This window comes from Rhamphochromis longiceps, linkage group LG19, assembly GCF_057381845.1.
Source record: "Rhamphochromis longiceps isolate RC_006_pf linkage group LG19, R_longiceps_female_GT1.1, whole genome shotgun sequence".
NCBI lineage: Eukaryota > Metazoa > Chordata > Actinopteri > Cichliformes > Cichlidae > Rhamphochromis > Rhamphochromis longiceps.
In genome coordinates this window covers 33032565-33051270 of record NC_140575.1, presented here as the reverse complement: position 1 = coordinate 33051270, position 18706 = coordinate 33032565, and the positions used below count along the sequence as shown (strand labels likewise).

The window sequence follows — 18706 nt, the reverse complement described above, 5'->3', positions numbered from 1 at the left end:
GATTTAGAAAAATAGTACAACAGAGCAGAAATATTGTGATTTACCAGAGACACTGTGATGAACTATGAATATTGTAATTTTAAATTGAGACTATGTTTTAGCACAAATATTATAATTTGGCAGAAATACTATAATTTAGCAGAAATACTATATTAAGCACAAATCCTATAAAAAGCAGAAATGGTATGATTAAGCACAAATACTACATTTAGTAGAAATACTTTGTTTTAGCACAAATCCCATAAAAAGCAGAAATACTGTACTATGATTTAGTAGAAAAACTATAATTAATCAGAAATACTAAATTTAGCAGAAATACTATATTAAGCACAAATACTATAAAAAGCAGAAATAGGATGATTAAGCATAAATACTACATTTAGTAGAAATACTATGTTTTAGCACAAATAGTATAAAAAGCAGAAATATTGTAATTTAGCAGAAATACTATATTAGGCACAAATCTTATAAAATAGCAGAAATAGTATTATTTAGCACAATAGTAATAAGTTAAACAGAAAAATTGGAAAAGCAAAATGGACAGCTGAAAAAATGCTGAACATGCTGAGGGTCCCTCAAATATACTTGTTAAATGAAAAAATCAGCAAAAAAATGCACAGGGAGAGAGAAGTAAGTTTCTAGGTCAGCCTGGGAGCTGCTGAATTTGAATCCACCAATCAGAGAGCCTGTGTACTTTTTCCCGCCAAAACATGTGCCTCTTTTTACACACGCAGCACAGAGAGGCACAGGATTATTGCAGCCTATTTCTCATAGTGAGGACTCCCCTCAAACAAATGACCATAATTTCCAAACCGTAGGGGCTAGAGCGGTCATTCTTACACCGTTTTGTTCAGAAGAGATGGGGGAATCTTCCAGTGTTTACAATTTATCATTAAAATATGAATTATTAAAGATATTTGACTTCTAATGCACCATAACTGAGTAGAGCGAAGCAAAAACTGCCTTGACTTGCCCTCAAACAACGCTTTGTGACTTGAAATCTATTTGGAGTATCGATATCATTCTTTCACCGTAAGAGACAGCAGGCTTTGGTGAACAATCATGGAAATTTTCAGGTCTCTGTGGAAATCCAACAAAAAGTTATGACGAGAGAAAAAAGTGGTTCATTTCCACAGTTTGAAATCTGAAGAAATCTGAGCGAAGGACGAATTTCCTACCCTCAAACAAGTCCAACTCATTTCAGAACGGTAATAGGTGAGAAAGAAATTCTTGAATTGTGAGCGTCAGGGGTGTCTGAAGATATTCGGGGACAAGCCTCATGTCTTAACTTTGCTTCGTTAAGGAGATATGACGATTCGAATATGCCTCTCATTACAGAAATCCAGCGGTGATTTTGAACAAGCTCTCCATTCACTTTATATGGAGAGTTTTCTGACCTTGTGTTAGTCTGAGGAGATTTGCAAAAATTCTATAAATCCCACAACAATGATGGTGACATTTTCCGAAAGCCAGCAAAAATACCTACGTTTTGATGTATAATTTGTGGAAGTTGAGTGAAAATTGAGCAAGTAGCAGGAAGTTGTTCGGACATGAAGTGAAAATTGCAAAACCTTCAGTGGCACACTGGAAGCCAAGAGCATAGCAACCATAACAACACATGTATTTTGTGAAAAATCACAATTTTGCAACTCAAAACTTTAAGAGGCATAAAAGTAAAACAGTAAAAGATTTGAAAAAGCTGAATCATACCTGAATAGCCCAATAATTTGTGAACATTTTAAAGTTTGAATGGTTGTTCTAGGTGAAAATATGAGGAAGTAGTTAAGTTTCAAAAACAAGCAAATTTTAGCAGAATTGCTGAAGTTTCCCATTCATTTCAATGGGACAAATTAAAGGAAAAAAGTGGAATATTTTAAAAAGTATAATAGTTAAAAATAGCAAAAATCATAGCAGGAATTAGCAAAAATAGCTGAATAGTTTAAAATTTGAACGGTGAAAATCGGCTGAAAATTGTGGAAGTAGTTTAACGGCGAAAAGTGTACGGAAGCAACTAGAATAATAACTAGAAAAAATTGCATTTCCTGCGAAAATGCTGTGTGGATGCCTTACGCTGAAGATTTCTGCTGAAAAAAGCAGAAAAAGTTGAAAAAACAAAAAACATTGCCCTGAGCGAGATTCGAACCTGGCCTTTCTGATCTATAGGCGGCGTCTCACCTTACTGGACCAAACTGATTCTTACAAAGAAGAGGTGGAGAGACTGACAATTCTGGTGAAATTAGCAGAAGCTGCTTAGTATTGTGCTAATAAGAGGTGAAAAGGCTAAACATTTAGCAGAAAAGAGGTGAATCAGAAGAAGTTCTGCTGAAAAGAGGTAAAGAAGCAAAAAGATGAGTTGAAAAGAGGTGTAGAAGTGCTTGCTGAAGATGGCTGTATGTGTAATGACACACTGGAGAGTGTCAAGAAAGCAGAGCGCATGCAAGCAGGGAACATGTGTAGCAACTGTCACAGGTAGGATTCGAAACTCTGCCCCCGGGTCTCACGGCAGCTGCCCTACCCTCTGAGCCAAATGAGTTCTGGTCTCAAGCAAATATATGATGAGAGAGAAAATGTGCACTGTGGAGCAGAAGCTCAAATTAGCAGAAAAGAGGTGAAGAGGAAGAACTTTGTTGTGAAATGAGGTAAAGAAACTGAAATTTGTGCTTAAAACAAGTGAAAAAGCTGAACTCTGAAATCCTGCTAAAACAGTAGTAGAGGCTGATATTTTTCAGCTACTCACTGAGCCAAACTGGTTCTCACGTAACTGAAAAAAGGTGGAAAAGCTTAAAATTCTAATGAAAACAGCAGAAGAGGCTAAGTGCACTGTGGAGCAGGAGCTCTAATTAGCAGAAAAGAGGTGAAGAGGAATAATTTCTGCTGAAAAGAGGTAAAGAAGCAAAAAGCCGAGTTGAAAAGAAGTGTAGAAGCAGAAGTGCTTGCTGAAGATGGCTGTATGTGTAATGACACACTGGAGAGTGTCAAGAAAGCAGAGCGCATGCAAGCAGTGAACATGTGTAGCAGCTGTCACAGGTAGGATTCGAACCTCTGCCACCGGGTCTCACGACAGATGCCCTACCCTCTGAGCCAAATGAGTTCTGGTCACAAGCAAAGATATGATGAGAGGGAAAATGTGCACTGTGGAGCAGCAGCTCAAATTAGCAGAAAAGAGGTGAAGAGGAAGAACTTTGTTGTGAAATGAGGTAAAGAAACTGAAATTTGTGCTTAAAACAAGTGAAAAAGCTGAACTCTGAAATCCTGCTAAAACAGCAGAAGAGGCTGATATTTTTCAGCTACTCATTGAGCCAAACTGGTTCTCACGTAACTGAAAAAAGGTGGAAAAGCTTAAAATTCTAATGAAAACAGCAGAAGAGGCTGAGTGCACTGTGGAACAGAAGCTCAAATTAGCAGAAAAGAGGTGAAAACAGCAGAAGAGGGTGAGATTTGTGCTGATAAGAGGTGAAACTGCGGAACCAATCAGAGGTACTGCTTCTGTCTGCTTCATCAGGCTGTGTACTTGTATGTATTTCTGCCATAGACTGTTAACCAGAATCTGAGGTCCATATTAGAAAAGCTGCTAAAATCATTAAACTTTGCAGAATTGTAATAAATTATCAATATGAATTACCGGTCTGTGATAGTGTATAAATTTGTAGTTAAAAAAAAAACATGTGGGCCAAGGTGGAATCGAACCCACGACCTCTGGTCTGAAGAGCGGTGTCATTACCAATCGCGCCACCTCTAAGGGGGCGGGCGCTTTGAAAAAAAGGGTGATGAGGAGTCAGAATTAGATCGCGGTGAGACGCGAAAAACGCCGTTTTTTGGAGTTACAAAACGTCGTGTAACTCAAAAACTAGGTGGGATAGAAGCATAATTCTTGCACTGGGTGAATCAGCGGACTTTGGTGTACTTTGACTGCGATTTACATAGCTCTTTGTATCTCCGTCGCGGAGATATGACGAGAGAAGAAACGGCTTCATTTTCGGAATTTGAAAAATGAGAGGAGGACAGATTTCCACCCCTCAAACAAGTCTAACTCATCTCAGAACGGTAATAGGTGAGAAAATAATTCTTGAATTGTGAGTGTCAGGAGTGTCTGAAGATATACAGGGACAAGCCTCATGTCTTAACTTTGCTTCGTTAAGGAGATATGACGATTTGAAAATGCCTTCAGTTTCAGTATTTCAGCTCTGAGTTTCACAACCTCCCCATAGACTTTGAATGGGGAGTTTTTAGACCATGTGTCACTTCGAGGCAAATTGTGAAAAAAACGTAACTCTCACAATAATTATAGTGACACTGTCTTAAAGCCAGCAAAAATACCTACGTTTTGATGTATAATTTGTGGAAGTTGAGTGGAAATTGAGCGAGTAGCAAGGAGTTGTTCAGACATGAAGAGAAAATTCAGAACGGACGAGTGTGCAGTGGGAGTTAATTGCATAGCAACCATAGCAACACATGTATTTTCTGAAAAATCACAAAGTTGTAACTGAAAACTTAAAGAGTCATTACATGAAAACGGTAACAGATATGAAAAAGCTGAATCACACAGGAATAGCCCAATCATCTGAGAACGTTTTAAAGTTTGAATGGAGTTTCTAGGTGAAAGTATGAGGAAGTAGTTAAGTTTCAAAGACAAGCAAGTTTTAGCAGAATTGTAGAAGTTTCCCATTCATTTCAATGGGACAAATTAAAGGAAAAAAGTGTAATATTTTAAAAAGTATAATAGTAATAAGTACCAAAAGATATAGCAGTCGAAAGCAGAAATAGCAGAACAGTTTAGAGTTTGAATGGTAAAAATCGGCTGAAAACTGAGGGAGTAGTTAAGCGGCAAAGAAACGGAGCAACTAGAATAATAAAGGATAAAGAATAAAGAGAAACAGGATCTCAATAGTGTGGATGCCTACGGCATCCACCCAATAAAGAGAAACAGGATCTCAATAGTGTGGATGCCTACGGCATCCACCCAATAATAAAGAATAAAGAGAAACAGGAACTCAATAGTGTGGATGCTTAAAGCATCCACACAACTAGAAAGATTTGCATTTCCTGCGAAAATGCAGTGTGGATGCTTTAAAGCTGAAGCTGTATGCAAAAACTAGCTGAAAAAGCTGAAAAGTTGCAGAAATTGTAAAAACTTTGCAGAAGCAAAGGAACTTTGCTAAAATGGAATAACTTAGCAGAACTGCAATATCTTAGAGGAAACATAATACTTGGCAGAAATACAATAGCATAGCAGAACTTAGCAGAAATATTGTAACTTACCAGAAACATGATAACTTCTCAAAAATACAAGAATTTAGGAGAAATAGTATAAGATAACAGAAAGAATATATTTAGCCAAAAATACTTAAGCATTACAGAAACACTATGATTTAGAAAAATAGTACAACAGAGCAGAAATACTGTGATTTACCAGAGACACTGTGATGAACTATGAATATTGTAATTTTAAATCAATACTATGTTTTAGCACAAATACTATAATTTGACAGAAATACTATATTTAGCACAAATCTTATAAAATAGCAGAAATAGTATGATTTAGCACAATAGTAATAACTTAAACAGAAAAATTGGAAAAGCAAAATGGACAGCTGAAAAAATGCTGAACATGCTGAGGGTCCCTCAAATATACTTGTTAAATGAAAAAAATTGGCAAAAAAAAAATATAACAGCCACACAATCACAAATATGGACACATATGGAAACACACATGCACAGAGAGAGACACACACAAGATCCAATTCAGTCAACCAGTCTAAATATATTGAATTTGAATCTTACAATGAGATCATCCCATAAAAAGTCTCTCTCTCTCTCTCTCTCTCTCTCTCTCTCTCTCTCTCTCTCTCTCTCTCTCTCTCTCTCTCACACACACACACACACACACACACACACACACACACACACACACAGAAGTAAGTTTCTAGCTCAGTCAAGCAGCCTTGGAGCTGCTGAATTTGAATCCACCAATCAGAGAGCCTGTGCACTTTTTCCCGCCAAAACAGGTGCATGCAGCACAGAGAGACACAGGATTTTTGCAGTCTATTTCTCATAATGACGACTCCCCTCAAACAAATGACCATAATTTCCTAACCGTAGGGGCTAGAACGGTCATTCTTACACCGTTTTGTTCAGAAGAGATGGGGGAATCTTAAAGTGTTGACAATTTATCATTAAAATATGAATTATTAAAGATAATTGACTTCTAATGCACCATAACTGAGTAGAGCAAAGCAAAAACTGCCTTGACTTGCCCTCAAACAACGCTTTCTAACTCTAAATCTATTTGGAGTATCAATATCATTCTTTCACCGTAAGAGACAGCAGGCTTTGGTGAACAATCATGGAAATTTTCAGGTCTCTGTGGAAATCCATTAAAAAGATATGACGAGAGAAAAAAGTGGTTCATTTCCAGAGTTTGAAATCTGAAGAAATCTGAGCGAAGGACGAATTTCCTACCCTCAAACAAGTCTAACTCATTTCAGAACGGTAATAGGTGAGAAAATAATTCTTGAATTGTGAGCGTCAGGAGTGTCTGAAGATATACTGGGACAAGCCTTATGTCTTAACTTTGCTTCGTTGAGGAGATATGACGATTCGAATATGCCTCTCATTACAGAAATCAAGCGGTGATTTTGAACAAGCTCTCCATTGACTTTCTATGGAGAGTTTTGCGACTTTGTGTTGGTCTGAGGAGATTTGCCAAAATTCTATAAATCCCACAACAATGATAGTGACATTTTCGGAAACCCAGCAAAAATACCTACGTTTTGATGTATAATTTGTGGAAGTTGAGTGAAGATTGAGCAAGTAGCAAGAAGTTGTTCGGACATGAAGAGAAGACTGCAAAACCTTCAGTGGCAGACTGGAAGCCAAGTGCATAGCAACCATAACAACGCATGTATTTTGTGAAAAATCACAATTTTGCAACTGAAAACTTTAAGAGGCATAAAGGTAAAACGGTAAAAGATTTGAAAAAGCTGAATCATACCTGAATAGCCCAATAATTTGAGAACATTTTAAAGTTTGAATGGTTGTTCTACGTGAAAATATGAGGAAGTAGTTAAGTTTCAGAAACAAGCAAATTTTAGCAGAATTGCAGAAGTTTCCCATTCATTTCAATGGGACAAATTAAGCTTAATATTTTAAAAAGTATAATAGTGAAAAATACCAAAAGACATAGCAGGAATTAGCAGAAATAGCAGAATATTTTAAAATTTGAACGGTGAAAATCGGCTGAAAATTGCGGAAGTAGTTAAGTGCCAAAAAGTGTACGGAAGTCCCAAGAGGAACTCAATAGTGTGGATGCTTAAAGCATCCACACAATAATAAAGAATAAAGAGAAACAGGAACTCAATAGTGTGGATGCTTAAGCATCCACACAATAATAAAGAATAAAGAGAAACAGGAAAACAATAGTGTGGATGCTTAAAGCATCCACACAATTATTGAAGATATTTGACTTCTAATGCACCATAACTGAGTAGAGCGAAGCAAAAACTGCCTTGACTTGCCCTCAAACAACGCTTTGTGACTTGAAATCTATTTGGAGTATCGATATCATTCTTTCACCGTAAGAGACAGCAGGCTTTGGTGAACAATCATGGAAATTTTCAGGTCTCTGTGGAAATCCAACAAAAAGTTATGACGAGAGAAAAAAGTGGTTCATTTCCACAGTTTGAAATCTGAAGAAATCTGAGCGAAGGACGAATTTCCTACCCTCAAACAAGTCCAACTCATTTCAGAACGGTAATAGGTGAGAAAGAAATTCTTGAATTGTGAGCGTCAGGGGTGTCTGAAGATATTCGGGGACAAGCCTCATGTCTTAACTTTGCTTCGTTAAGGAGATATGACGATTCGAATATGCCTCTCATTACAGAAATCCAGCGGTGATTTTGAACAAGCTCTCCATTGACTTTATATGGAGAGTTTTCTGACATTGTGTTGGTCTGAGGAGATTTGCGAAAATTCTATAAATCCCACAACAATGATAGTGACATTTCCTGAAAGCCAGCAAAAATACCTACGTTTTGATGTATAATTTGTGGAAGTTGAGTGAAAATTGAGCAAGTAGCAAACAGTTGTTCCGACATGAAGAGAAGACTGCAAAACCTTCAGTGACACACTGGAAGCCAAGAGCATAGCAACCATAACAACGCATGTATTTTGTGAAAAATCACAATTTTGCAACTCAAAACTTTAAGAGGCATAAAAGTAAAACAGTAGAAGATTTGAAAAAGCTGAATCATACCTGAATAGCCCAATAATTTGTGAACATTTTAAAATTTGAATGGTTGTTCTAGGTGAAAATATGAGGAAGTAGTTAAGTTTCAAAAACAAGCAAATTTTAGCAGAATTGCAGAAGTTTCCCATTCATTTCAATGGGACAAATTAAAGGAAAAAAGTGGAATATTTTAAAAAGTATAATAGTTAAAAATAGCAAAAATCGTAGCAGGAAAGAGCAAAAATAGCAGAATAGTTTAAAATTTGAACGGTGAAAATCGGCTGAAAATTGTGGAAGTAGTTTAACGGCGAAAAGTGTACGGAAGCAACTAGAATAATAATAATAATAATAATAATAAAGAATAAAGAGAAACAGGAACTCAATAGTGTGGATGCTTAAAGCATCCACACAATAATAATAATAAAGAATAAAGAGAAACAGGAACTCAATAGTGTGGATGCTTAAAGCATCCACACAATAATAATAATAATAATAATAATAAAGAATAAAGAGAAACAGGAACTCAATAGTGTGGATGCTTAAAGCATCCACACAAATATTACATAGAGTGCACTATACAGGTCATCGGATGTTCAAGATGGGCTTTACGTCTACCAACAACTGCTCACACTGCCAAACCAATTCACCGGACAATTATATCCACGCTCTTTGGTTCTGTCCACCAGTTCAGAAGTTTTGGCGCGAGATATGTGAAGACTTATCGAAGTGTCTGAAATGTAACATTCCAACTTCCCCCTTAGTGTGTTTGTTGGGCAGCTTAGATAATGTTACTTCAGAAAAGAATATAGCCCATATGGTTTTCACTGCCCTATGCATAGCCAAGAAAACAGTCCTCATGAACTGGAAAAATAAAAATAATCTTAATTCTAACCAATATAGAAATTATCTATTAGATTACATTAGTCTTGATACAGCCTCTGCCACCACATCAGATCAATTGCTCTGGGCTCCTTTGATCAGCTCCATCACCTAGTGGGGGTGGGGGGTCATAGTTTGGTCCCGCCTTCACTGTTGTGATTGGTGTGGGGGTAGGGACAGGCTTAGGGCGTTGGGGGGTTCCCCGGAGGCATCTTCCTTGGGGGGCTCAACCCGGGGTAGCGGTCATGTCCGGTTGGGGGCTCTTTTGGCTCTCGGGTGACTGTTTCCTCGCGGCTGCGTGCAGCGGGGCTAGGGGAGGGTCTGTGCTGACGGACGTGGGTTACTGACCTGGTAGCCTGGCTGCCCCTGGGTGGGTCCGGGATGGGCGTGAGGTTCTGGGGGCGCTCCGTCTCTGGGCTGGGGCCCTGGCCGGGCCTCGGGGCCTTGGGTCCTGGTTGGTGTGTTGCCGGGGTTGTGGGCGGGTGGGTGTATGGGGGCCCAGCCCTGGAGCAGGGTGCCGCCAGTGCATCGAGCCACCTGGGGGGCTCTTCAACTGGTGGGGGAGATTGTCACATCTTGCAGGAGCTTTCCTCTCCTCAGGGGCTCTCTCTGCAGGAGGGGGAGATACAGGAGAGGTGGAGGAAGATCTCAGCCTGGGCGTCTATTGTCTCATGTAGTCTGGAAGATGAGTGGATGGGGGGGTGGGTGCAGTTTTCTCTGTGGTGGGGTTGGGTGGACTGTCCCAGGCTCTGTGGGGCCGGGGGGCGCTGCTGCACTGGGCCCCGGTCTGGATGGGCCTGGGCCCCCTTTCCCTGGCGGGTCGCGGAGTATGGGGGTGCCTACTCGGGTCAGCGGGGGAGCTGGCCCCAGGGAGGGGTCACTTGCCCCTCCCTTCCTTCCCTCCCCATCTCCAGCTGCCTCCCTCTTCCTGCTCCACCACAACCACCCACACATGCAGGGCCTTGGAGTAGGGGTATGTCACCAGGGTGCAGGGGAAGCCCCCCCCCCCCCCCCTCTGTCCCCTTCTGGCTGCCTCTGCCTCAATTTTATCCCACAACTTAGACATTCACATTACTCACACTCTCATTACACATACATATAGGATCTTGGGGGTGGGCACGATACACGGACTCCAAAGTACCATCAGGGTGTACACCTCACCCCTGGCGTCGTTGCCCACCTCTCAATGTTAAATACACGTAGACATTGAGGGCTAGCAGGAGGGACCATGCGCTTACCTGCTGCTCTCTGGCAGGTAGCTCCATGCCCTCCTGGGTTTTAAATGCACCTTAGAACACACATGCATCAACACTACAATGAGCGGGTGGAGGGATGTTTGGAGTCTTCTCTCACCCCCATTTTCTGCGGCTGGTCTGGAAAATGGGGCCTCCCTGCTGCTGCCGAGTCGGGGCGGTCTGCCTCTCCCCAACCCAGGGAAAAGGGTAACACCACCTGGGTCTGGGTGCAGTCCCCCCCCCCAGCAGTCCCCCAGCAGGGGGACTGGGTGTTCAAAGTTAAATTGGGCACATAGAACCAGGCTGAATAATAACATCCTGCATTCATCAAGAATCTTATATGGAATTGCATCGTACTATATTACTGTCATCAGGTGGGGAAAATGTTGAGGGGCTGCTGCTGCTCAGATTGTAGGGTAGTCACATTTATACCTTCTCCAGAATACTGTATGTACTGTGGCCACAAGTTTGTATCTATCGTGGTGGGGATCCAGAATCCTTCACTTATTATTTATTCCTAGTGCTATAATAATAAAGTAATAAGAACAAAACAATAAAGTAATAAATAATAAATACAAAGTTAATAAAAGGACAGAGAATGTTTTGTTGCGTTGTTGTACAGTGCACACACAGCACGCTCATTTGTTTTAGTTCGTCGCTCTTTGCAAACATGTTCCTGGCTCGTAACCAGCCTGCTCTGCCGTCAAGGGTGAGCATTGGTTAATGGTCATCCTGTGACTGATGCAAGCCAAATCATTTCATTTAGCCAAGTGTTATGTGCCAAGAGATGTGGCTTTGCTTTTGGTGTTCTTTTTATCTTTCAGGTGTCAAGCCTCCACCTGTTGGCCAGTTCAAAGTTGATTGGCATGTGTTTATTGGCTGGTCTGGGCACAGTTGGCCAATCACTCTCCGAGGATTACTACAAATGAGCAGCTCCCTGGCCAGCTGGTGGCTGCTGGCTTCTGCTTTATGACAAACATTTGCGAACAGGCTTCTTTGTATTGTGTGTGGTGGGAGGCTGGACAGGTAAGCTGGGGTACCCTATACACTGGTTGCAGGTTTTAATCTGTTAGTCACACTAGGTTATGCGGTTGATGCCACTCTTGTATGTTTTCACTGACCTTTTGTCGAGTAGCTAGGTAGGCCTTTTGTTTTGCATTTTTTGTTTGAGTTAGGCCCTGGAAGCTATCGACCTCTTTTTGTTTTATTAATTTCTTTGATTTGGATCAACCGCCCAGTCCTCCTCCCCCACCTCTTTTCTGTTGTTAAGTTTGACTATCAAGGCAAGCAACCAATAAATCCGGCCTGATTCTTAACTGTTCTGTGGTCTTCCTCCTTCATTGATTGTGGTTGTCCAGTGTTGCTGTCTCCTTCCTACCTTTGCCTCCACCATGGTGGGGGGGGGGGCGTAACACAAGTGAAAGGATACGAAATTTGAAGAGACCAGCACTGAGTGTTTTTATGTTGTGAAGTTTTTTTTATTTTATTTTGTAAAAGATAGGAGGTAAATCCAGGTGAGTCAGATTCCTTTTGTTTGGCTTTCAATGAGACAAAGTTATTGTGTTGCCATTCTCTTATAACTCCCAGTTAACAAATGGTCACCAAAAAAATAACAATAGGTACAAAGACATCATACCTTTTTTAGAAGCAGCTGACAGCCACCTTCTTGAAATGCTTTGAGACGCACTGTAAACATTAACATGTTGCTAGTCTGTAAAGAATTCTTAAGATATGAGCAATAAATGATCGAAACTGTGAATGTGTTTGAATGGCCTTTGGACTCGGAGGAGGAAACTGGTCCTCTTCTTTCCTGCACAACATCTTCCAACCACTTCTTTTGCGTTTGATTTTGTGGTCATTGTCATGGTCCTGGGTCGGTGACCCAGCGCTTTTAGTTTGTTATCATTTTCTAGATGATTGTTTAGGTTCTGTGTTATATTCGGTCTGCGTCTGTATCTGTCTGTCTATGGTGTCACCCCATCTGTTTGTGAATCTGTCTGTTTAGTTCAATGTCTTGTCTGGTTCCATGTGTCTGAGTTTCCTGTTTTATTGTGAAGGTCCGTGTCGTATGTGAGTGTGATCAGGTTACGTTTCCCCTGTCCCGTCAGCCCAGATTCCTCCCAGCTGTGTTGCCCTCTTGTCTCTCATCCCCTGATTACTGGTGTGTGTATTTAAGCCCTGTATGTTCTCCTGCCTGTTGCCGGTTCGTCTGTATTACTCAGTGTCAGTCTGTGTATCCACCGTGTCTTCTCCCTGCTGTTCATCGTCATCCTCCTCTGCTCGTTTTCATTCAGGTTTGTGCTCTGTAGTTTAGTTGTTTCCCAGTTTAGTTTAGTTCGAGCCCCGTTTGCTGTTTGTCCACATTCTTTTTGTGTTCAATAAATCACCTTCACTTCTCTACGACTGCCTGCGATTGGATCCTCATTTATTCCACACGGCTCGCCTCGGCAGCCGTGACAGTCATTTTCTTTTCTGACATTGGACGGCATTCAAGGAGGGAAACCAGGCTTTTTGTGACTGTAGCTTCCCTTTTTACTTTTTGCCATCCCTTGTTTGATGTTAATGCTGTTTTTATGTTTTTTTGTTTGTTTTTTTTTTAGTTTGTAAATAAATAATCCAAATTCTTGAGTCTTACTGTATTTTAGAATGCTTTTCTGAGGGTTGTAGTCACATACACATGAATTTTACTTGGATATTACTAGAATATATTACTATAATAAATTTACAGTTACTGTCAAATTTTCACACAGTCATGGTCATTTTAAGGTTGTAATGATTGACTGCAACAATGAAATGACTGTAAATAGTAAATAGTCATTGTGTGACTGTAATATTTAGTCAGTTAAATCTTTTAATAAGTTAAATCTTGCTTCTGAAGGTTCGACAATGCCTTTTAACTTGGTCAAGGCTTGTTAACATCTTGTTAGTGATTATCAAAAGCACTTAATTAAGAATAAGATAGTCAAAGGAGCTCAGTGACGATTTGAGAAGAACTGCTGCTTTACACAAATTGGGACTCTTGGAGCCATTTCTAAACAACTACATATTCCAAAATAATCAGTTCAAACATGCTGGAACTGGTGTGTGTGTGGGGGGGGGGGGGGGAGAAGAGTGAGCTCACAGAGAGAAAGCAACAGTTCCTGTCTGGTATTTACGATAATTATACACAACTTGGTGCACACCTTTTATCTGTATGCATCCATACAAAACTAGATCTGATGTCTTGCATCGTGCAAGCTGGCTGACTGGTGTGTTACGAGACAAAAGAATGTCACCTGATATGTTTCATGATAGGTGAGAAAGAGTTTTGCAGGTTGCAGCCAAAACTTTTACAGATTTAAATGAGTTATTTATTTTCTGGGACATAGCTGCATCTGATACTTTGTTAAAAAAATCAATCTCATAGCTTTTCAATGCCATACAGAAACACATCAGAGCTGCGTACTTAAACGGAGTGAAGTTCGACTCATGCTACGTCTTGGTATGTCTGCTCGATGTGAACAGGCACAAACTTGAATCACTTACATCAGCTCTAAAGGTGCAGTCTTTAAAGTATTGTTTAAAACAATAAATGAATGTCTGTAAAAAAATTGTGTAAATGTCTGTAAATCGATTGTGGCTCAAGAGTTGGGAGTTTGCCTTGTAATCGGAAGGTTGCCGGTTCGAGCCCCGGCTTAGACAGTCTCGGTCGTTGTGTCCTTGGGCAAGACACTTCACCCGTTGCCTACTGGTGGTGGTCAGAGGGCCCGGTGGCGCCAGTGTCCGGCAGCCTCGCCTCTGTCAGTGCGCCCCAGGGTGGCTGTGGCTACAATGTAGCTGCCATCACCAGTGTGTGAATGTGTGTGTGAATGGGTGGATGACAGGATATGTAAAGCGCTTTGGGGTCCTTAGGGACCAGTAAAGCGCTATATAAATACAGGCCATTTACCAAATAAAAATGGAATATATGATAATAATAACAACAATAATAATTCAAAGAGTCTAGTTTTCGAAAATAGATATTTTTTCCTGTTTCCTTTGTTTTTCTAATCTTTCAAAAGAAAATAAATGTATTGCATTGAGATTTTCTGAATTTGGAAGCCAGTGTAATGGTGCCTAACGCTGTTTGGAGAGCCCCATTGTGAATGTTTGCCTAGACCCCAAACAGATGATCAAATCCTCACTGAACTGGGGTGTATATATCAAAATCTTGTAATCTTGTGTGTGTAAGATGTAAACATGTTGCCCAATAGGAATCGCCATAAGGAAGCTGGAAGAAGGAGGCCTCCATGAAGCAGCAAGAGGTAAAAAGAAGTCGTCCCATATAGAGAAACTTCCAAAACTGGTCTTAAGATTGTTTTTATATTTAATACTGCCATAACAATTTATGTTTGTCTTAAAGCATGTTGGCATTGATGCCCATTTATATTGATTATCCCATTTTTTAATATCTGCGGAAGCTATGCAGAACTCCTTCACTTAAGGCACTTTGTATTTCTTAGTCATGTCATTTTAGTCATCAGCAAATGGTTAATGGTTATTGTAAAAGCTTTTATGTTTTGAATAAATGTTCTGCTGTGGGCTCTGCTAGAAACTCATGTTTAAATGAACAAATTACACATTGTTTTTTATTTTAGTTTATTAAAGACATTTTTATCTCTTAAAAATGACCACAGAATAATGATTCATTATTTATTAGTGAGGTGGTGCTTTTCCTTTCCCTTGTTCTTGGCCTTTTCCATGTCCGTGTTCTTGGCCTTTTCCTTTCCCTTGTTCTTGGCCTTTTCCATGTCCGTGTTCTTGGCCTTTTCCTTTCCCTTGTTCTTGGCCTTTTCCTTTCCCTTGTTCTTGGCCTTTTCCCTGTTAACAACCATGAGAAAAAAAATGAAAATGCTTCTTGAAACTCACTTTGCAGCAACCTCAAAATTGTTTGCCGTGGTTGGATACCAAGCTTGTTTTTTATGGGAATCGGTGATCTCTTGTGAATTGGCACGCCCCACAAATCTCACCCTCACAAATTATGGTATGTGCCAAATGTGAGGTCACAACTGCTTCCGTGATTTGTTTTGGCATTTTGTGCCTTTGAGATTTTATGCACAGCATGGCCAGCACAGATGTGTTGAAGACGGAGTGCCCATTTCTGCTAGTTTTTACTGCTATTTAAATTGTATCTAAGTAAGGGGGTTCAGGGCTACAGAGAGAAATGTGACAACAACTTGCAAAGATACTCAGACAAAAGCAGTTTTGTCTGAGCAGTGACACTCAAACTCCTCTGCAGCATTTAATGCGTGAAATGGAAACCTAGCCCTGGCAACAAAACTAAACTTAACAGATTTATTTTGTGTGACTTGTGAAATATTTTATATAGAAACCAAAAAGATTCAAATGAGAAGAATCGACTTACTTTGTAAGAGAAAATTTGAATTTACCATTTCAGAGGGAATAAAGTAATTAAAAAAAGGCATCCCAACCATAGGAAGAGAAAATGTCAAAATAGCATCAACCAGTAAAGCAAAACAGCAGAAAGTACACAAGTGAAAGTTTTCTTTCACAATCTGATCCTTTTCCCAGAGCTTGCTTTTTAGAGAGGAAGATTACTTCGTTAGAACAAGTTTGTTATGCTGTTTGTCACAGGTGTGAAACAATGGAAGCCAAATTAATTCACTCACCTGGGCTTTGGCTGTATTTGGAAAAACAAAAAAAATCAAAATTGGTAACTTAAAAAATAGTAGACATAATAACAGAAATACTAGACATAATATAAGAAGCAGAAGACTTAATATAAAGCAAATGCGTTAAATAATTTTGCAGAACGACAGTATAGACAATGCTGCCTCTCAGAGAGCTGACGTTATGTTAAATAAAGAGCACACTGTTCTTAAATCAAACACTGAAATGATTTTGAACAAGAATTCAACATATAGCTGCATTTGCACATCTGTCTAATTGCAGAGTAGAAAAGTGCAAATAAAACAAATGAGCTGTGCACAAGTGCAGTGAACATACATGCAGCAGTAGCACATAGTTTTTCAGCCTAATTACTACATGTCAGTGATCTCGATATAAACAGATATCTGAATCAGAGACTTACGGTCACTCATTTTGTCTTGTTTACAAGTGCAGTGAAACGTTCTCACCTGGAAAAGACAAAAGTAGAAGAAAATTAAGTGTTAAACTTTTACTGCAATCAATCATCACAAGCAATCAACAATGCCAGTTACATACCCGATGCAGTAAGCAGAGTAATTTGTGTCTGACGTCTGTTTTCACAGCTGTATTTATAGGGCAGAGTTTGAGATGAAGAATGAGGATGTTTTAGTGTGGGGCAGGGTGTAACCTGAAAATTACAGGTCAGCTTTTGTTCTGCTCCAAAACACCAAACCTGTCGGATACAACCACCGTCTCTGCACCAAATGTGCTGCAGAGAAAACAACTCCAAATCCAGTTCAAACTTTTTTATTAGAATACTTACATGGTAGTTTTCTTAATATTATGGTGTTGTTTTTATCTGCAAATGGTCAGTATAGATAGCATTTATTTCTATTTCTGCTTTGTAAAAGGCACAACTTTTAAGTAAAATGTCATTTTCTTAGACTTAGAGCAAGACCTTAGTCCTAAAGACTAACTAAAGGGCCTCACAAAGACAGCAAAACAAAAATTGTGGTGTGTGTGCAGTTGTTTGAAAAAGCCTCGGGCCAGCCTTCATTTCTTATAATTTGCTTTCAAGAAGCCAGACGTTCTTGGAAGCGGTCTTGAGCAATAGTGATCCAGGGTTTCTGACTCTGTCTTTTTCTTTTTCTTCTTTTTTTAATTTTGAAGATTAGCTTATTTTTCCTCTAATTTTCAGACTCATTTTAAGAAGAATATTTTGTAGTTTGTTAGGCCACTTAACACTATGAATCATTCAAGCATAGCAAAGGTAGTTAAGGGATTATCTGGTCTTATGTCTACACAAAACAGCCACACCAAAACCTTTACAGGCAACCTACAAAACTCCCCAACAAAAAACAAAACAAAAATCCCGTTCATGTATTTATTTTATATATTACATCTCACTGTTTGCATATTTAAGTTTACCATTCCCATCCTATACACGTCCTTATCAAGAAACGTGTTCCTTCTCTTGTGTCTTTATGTTTCAGTTTTTCTTCTTTCTTTTATTTATATTATTTACTGTGTATGCTGTTAGGACTCTTAATTACTGCAACAATAAGGTGATTTTTCAAAGAGTTATCAAATTTATCATATAATATCATAATGTTTGCAGTTTGACCCTAAAATTGAGAAAACTGGAAAATGGGTGGACAAAACAATAAATGTCAGGCCTGATACTATCCACACCACAACAGTATTTGAAAGTCATGTCTTTAAAATGTTGTAAAGAAATAAGCAATTAAGAGATGCATCTGGTCCTTCAATCAATCCTTCTAACATTCACTGAAGTCTCATAAAGCCTCATGAAATGGTCTCAGTGTAAAGTTGGCTGTTACACAGCTAATTTTAAGGAAGGGAAACAGGGAGAAAAGGCTGGGGTGTGTCCCAAATTACTCAAGAACGTGCCTGAAAATCAGTGGCAACAGGTCTTACTGAGTGATGAATCCAAATTTGAAATATGTTGTTCAAATCATAATCAATATATAAGAGAGGAGGAGGACAGGAGGGAGGTACATGTGGTCTTGGTGGATTTTCTTTCTTTTTTTTTTACTTATATACAGTATTTGTATGTATCATTGCATGCTTAAATAAGTCACCCAACATGTTTACCATTTTCCTAGGGAAATATAATTTATAGCCTGTCAAGATTTTTGCACAGCACTATTAGTGTGCCACTCCCAGTACACACAAGATGTGTCTGGCTCCAGTTGTGGCCTGAAAAAACATCCAGAACTGAAGCTAGAAAACTGATTTTGTGTCTCTCTGTCTCACTCCTCCTTCAAGCCACTGCAGCTAATTAAATGGGACGTTTTAAACCTGTATTTTGTTATTTGTTTTGGTTTTGATAGATGTGACCAATCTATTTTCCGTTGCTGGGTTGGGTTCGAATGATGTCACCAAATCCTACAGTTTAACTGACTTTTCTTTTTGTGCGGCCAACTGACTTTTCTTTGGTTATTCGGTGTTGATGTTGGTTTGTGGGTTGTTCATTTTTTGTTTATCAACAGTGAAAAAAAGAAGAAGAAGTAGGTTTGACTGATTTTAGTTATTTTAGACAGCTTTTGTGGAAAGCCCTTCTGATTATATTCATTAATGAATATTCAGTACAGTACTGTATGCCCAACACTTCTTTAGATGCTCCTTTTCACTTTCCAAAGTGCATTGGTTCTTTCTCATAATCTGGAATTAATAATGTCTAAACCATCTGAGTACAGTGAGACAGGGTAGTGATTGA

General features: G+C 39.4%; 1 long non-coding RNA gene across 1 annotated transcript; it reads right to left on the bottom strand.

Moving 5' to 3' along the window:
• Window positions 1-14938: 14938 nt before the first annotated feature.
• On the bottom strand, window positions 14939-16672 carry LOC146647216 (uncharacterized). Its single transcript, XR_014908801.1, has 3 exons — window positions 16543-16672; window positions 16409-16454; window positions 14939-15997 (listed from the first exon to the last, which is right to left on the bottom strand). It is a non-coding gene; the product is annotated as an uncharacterized LOC146647216 (long non-coding RNA).
• Between the last annotated feature and the right edge of the window lie 2034 nt (window positions 16673-18706).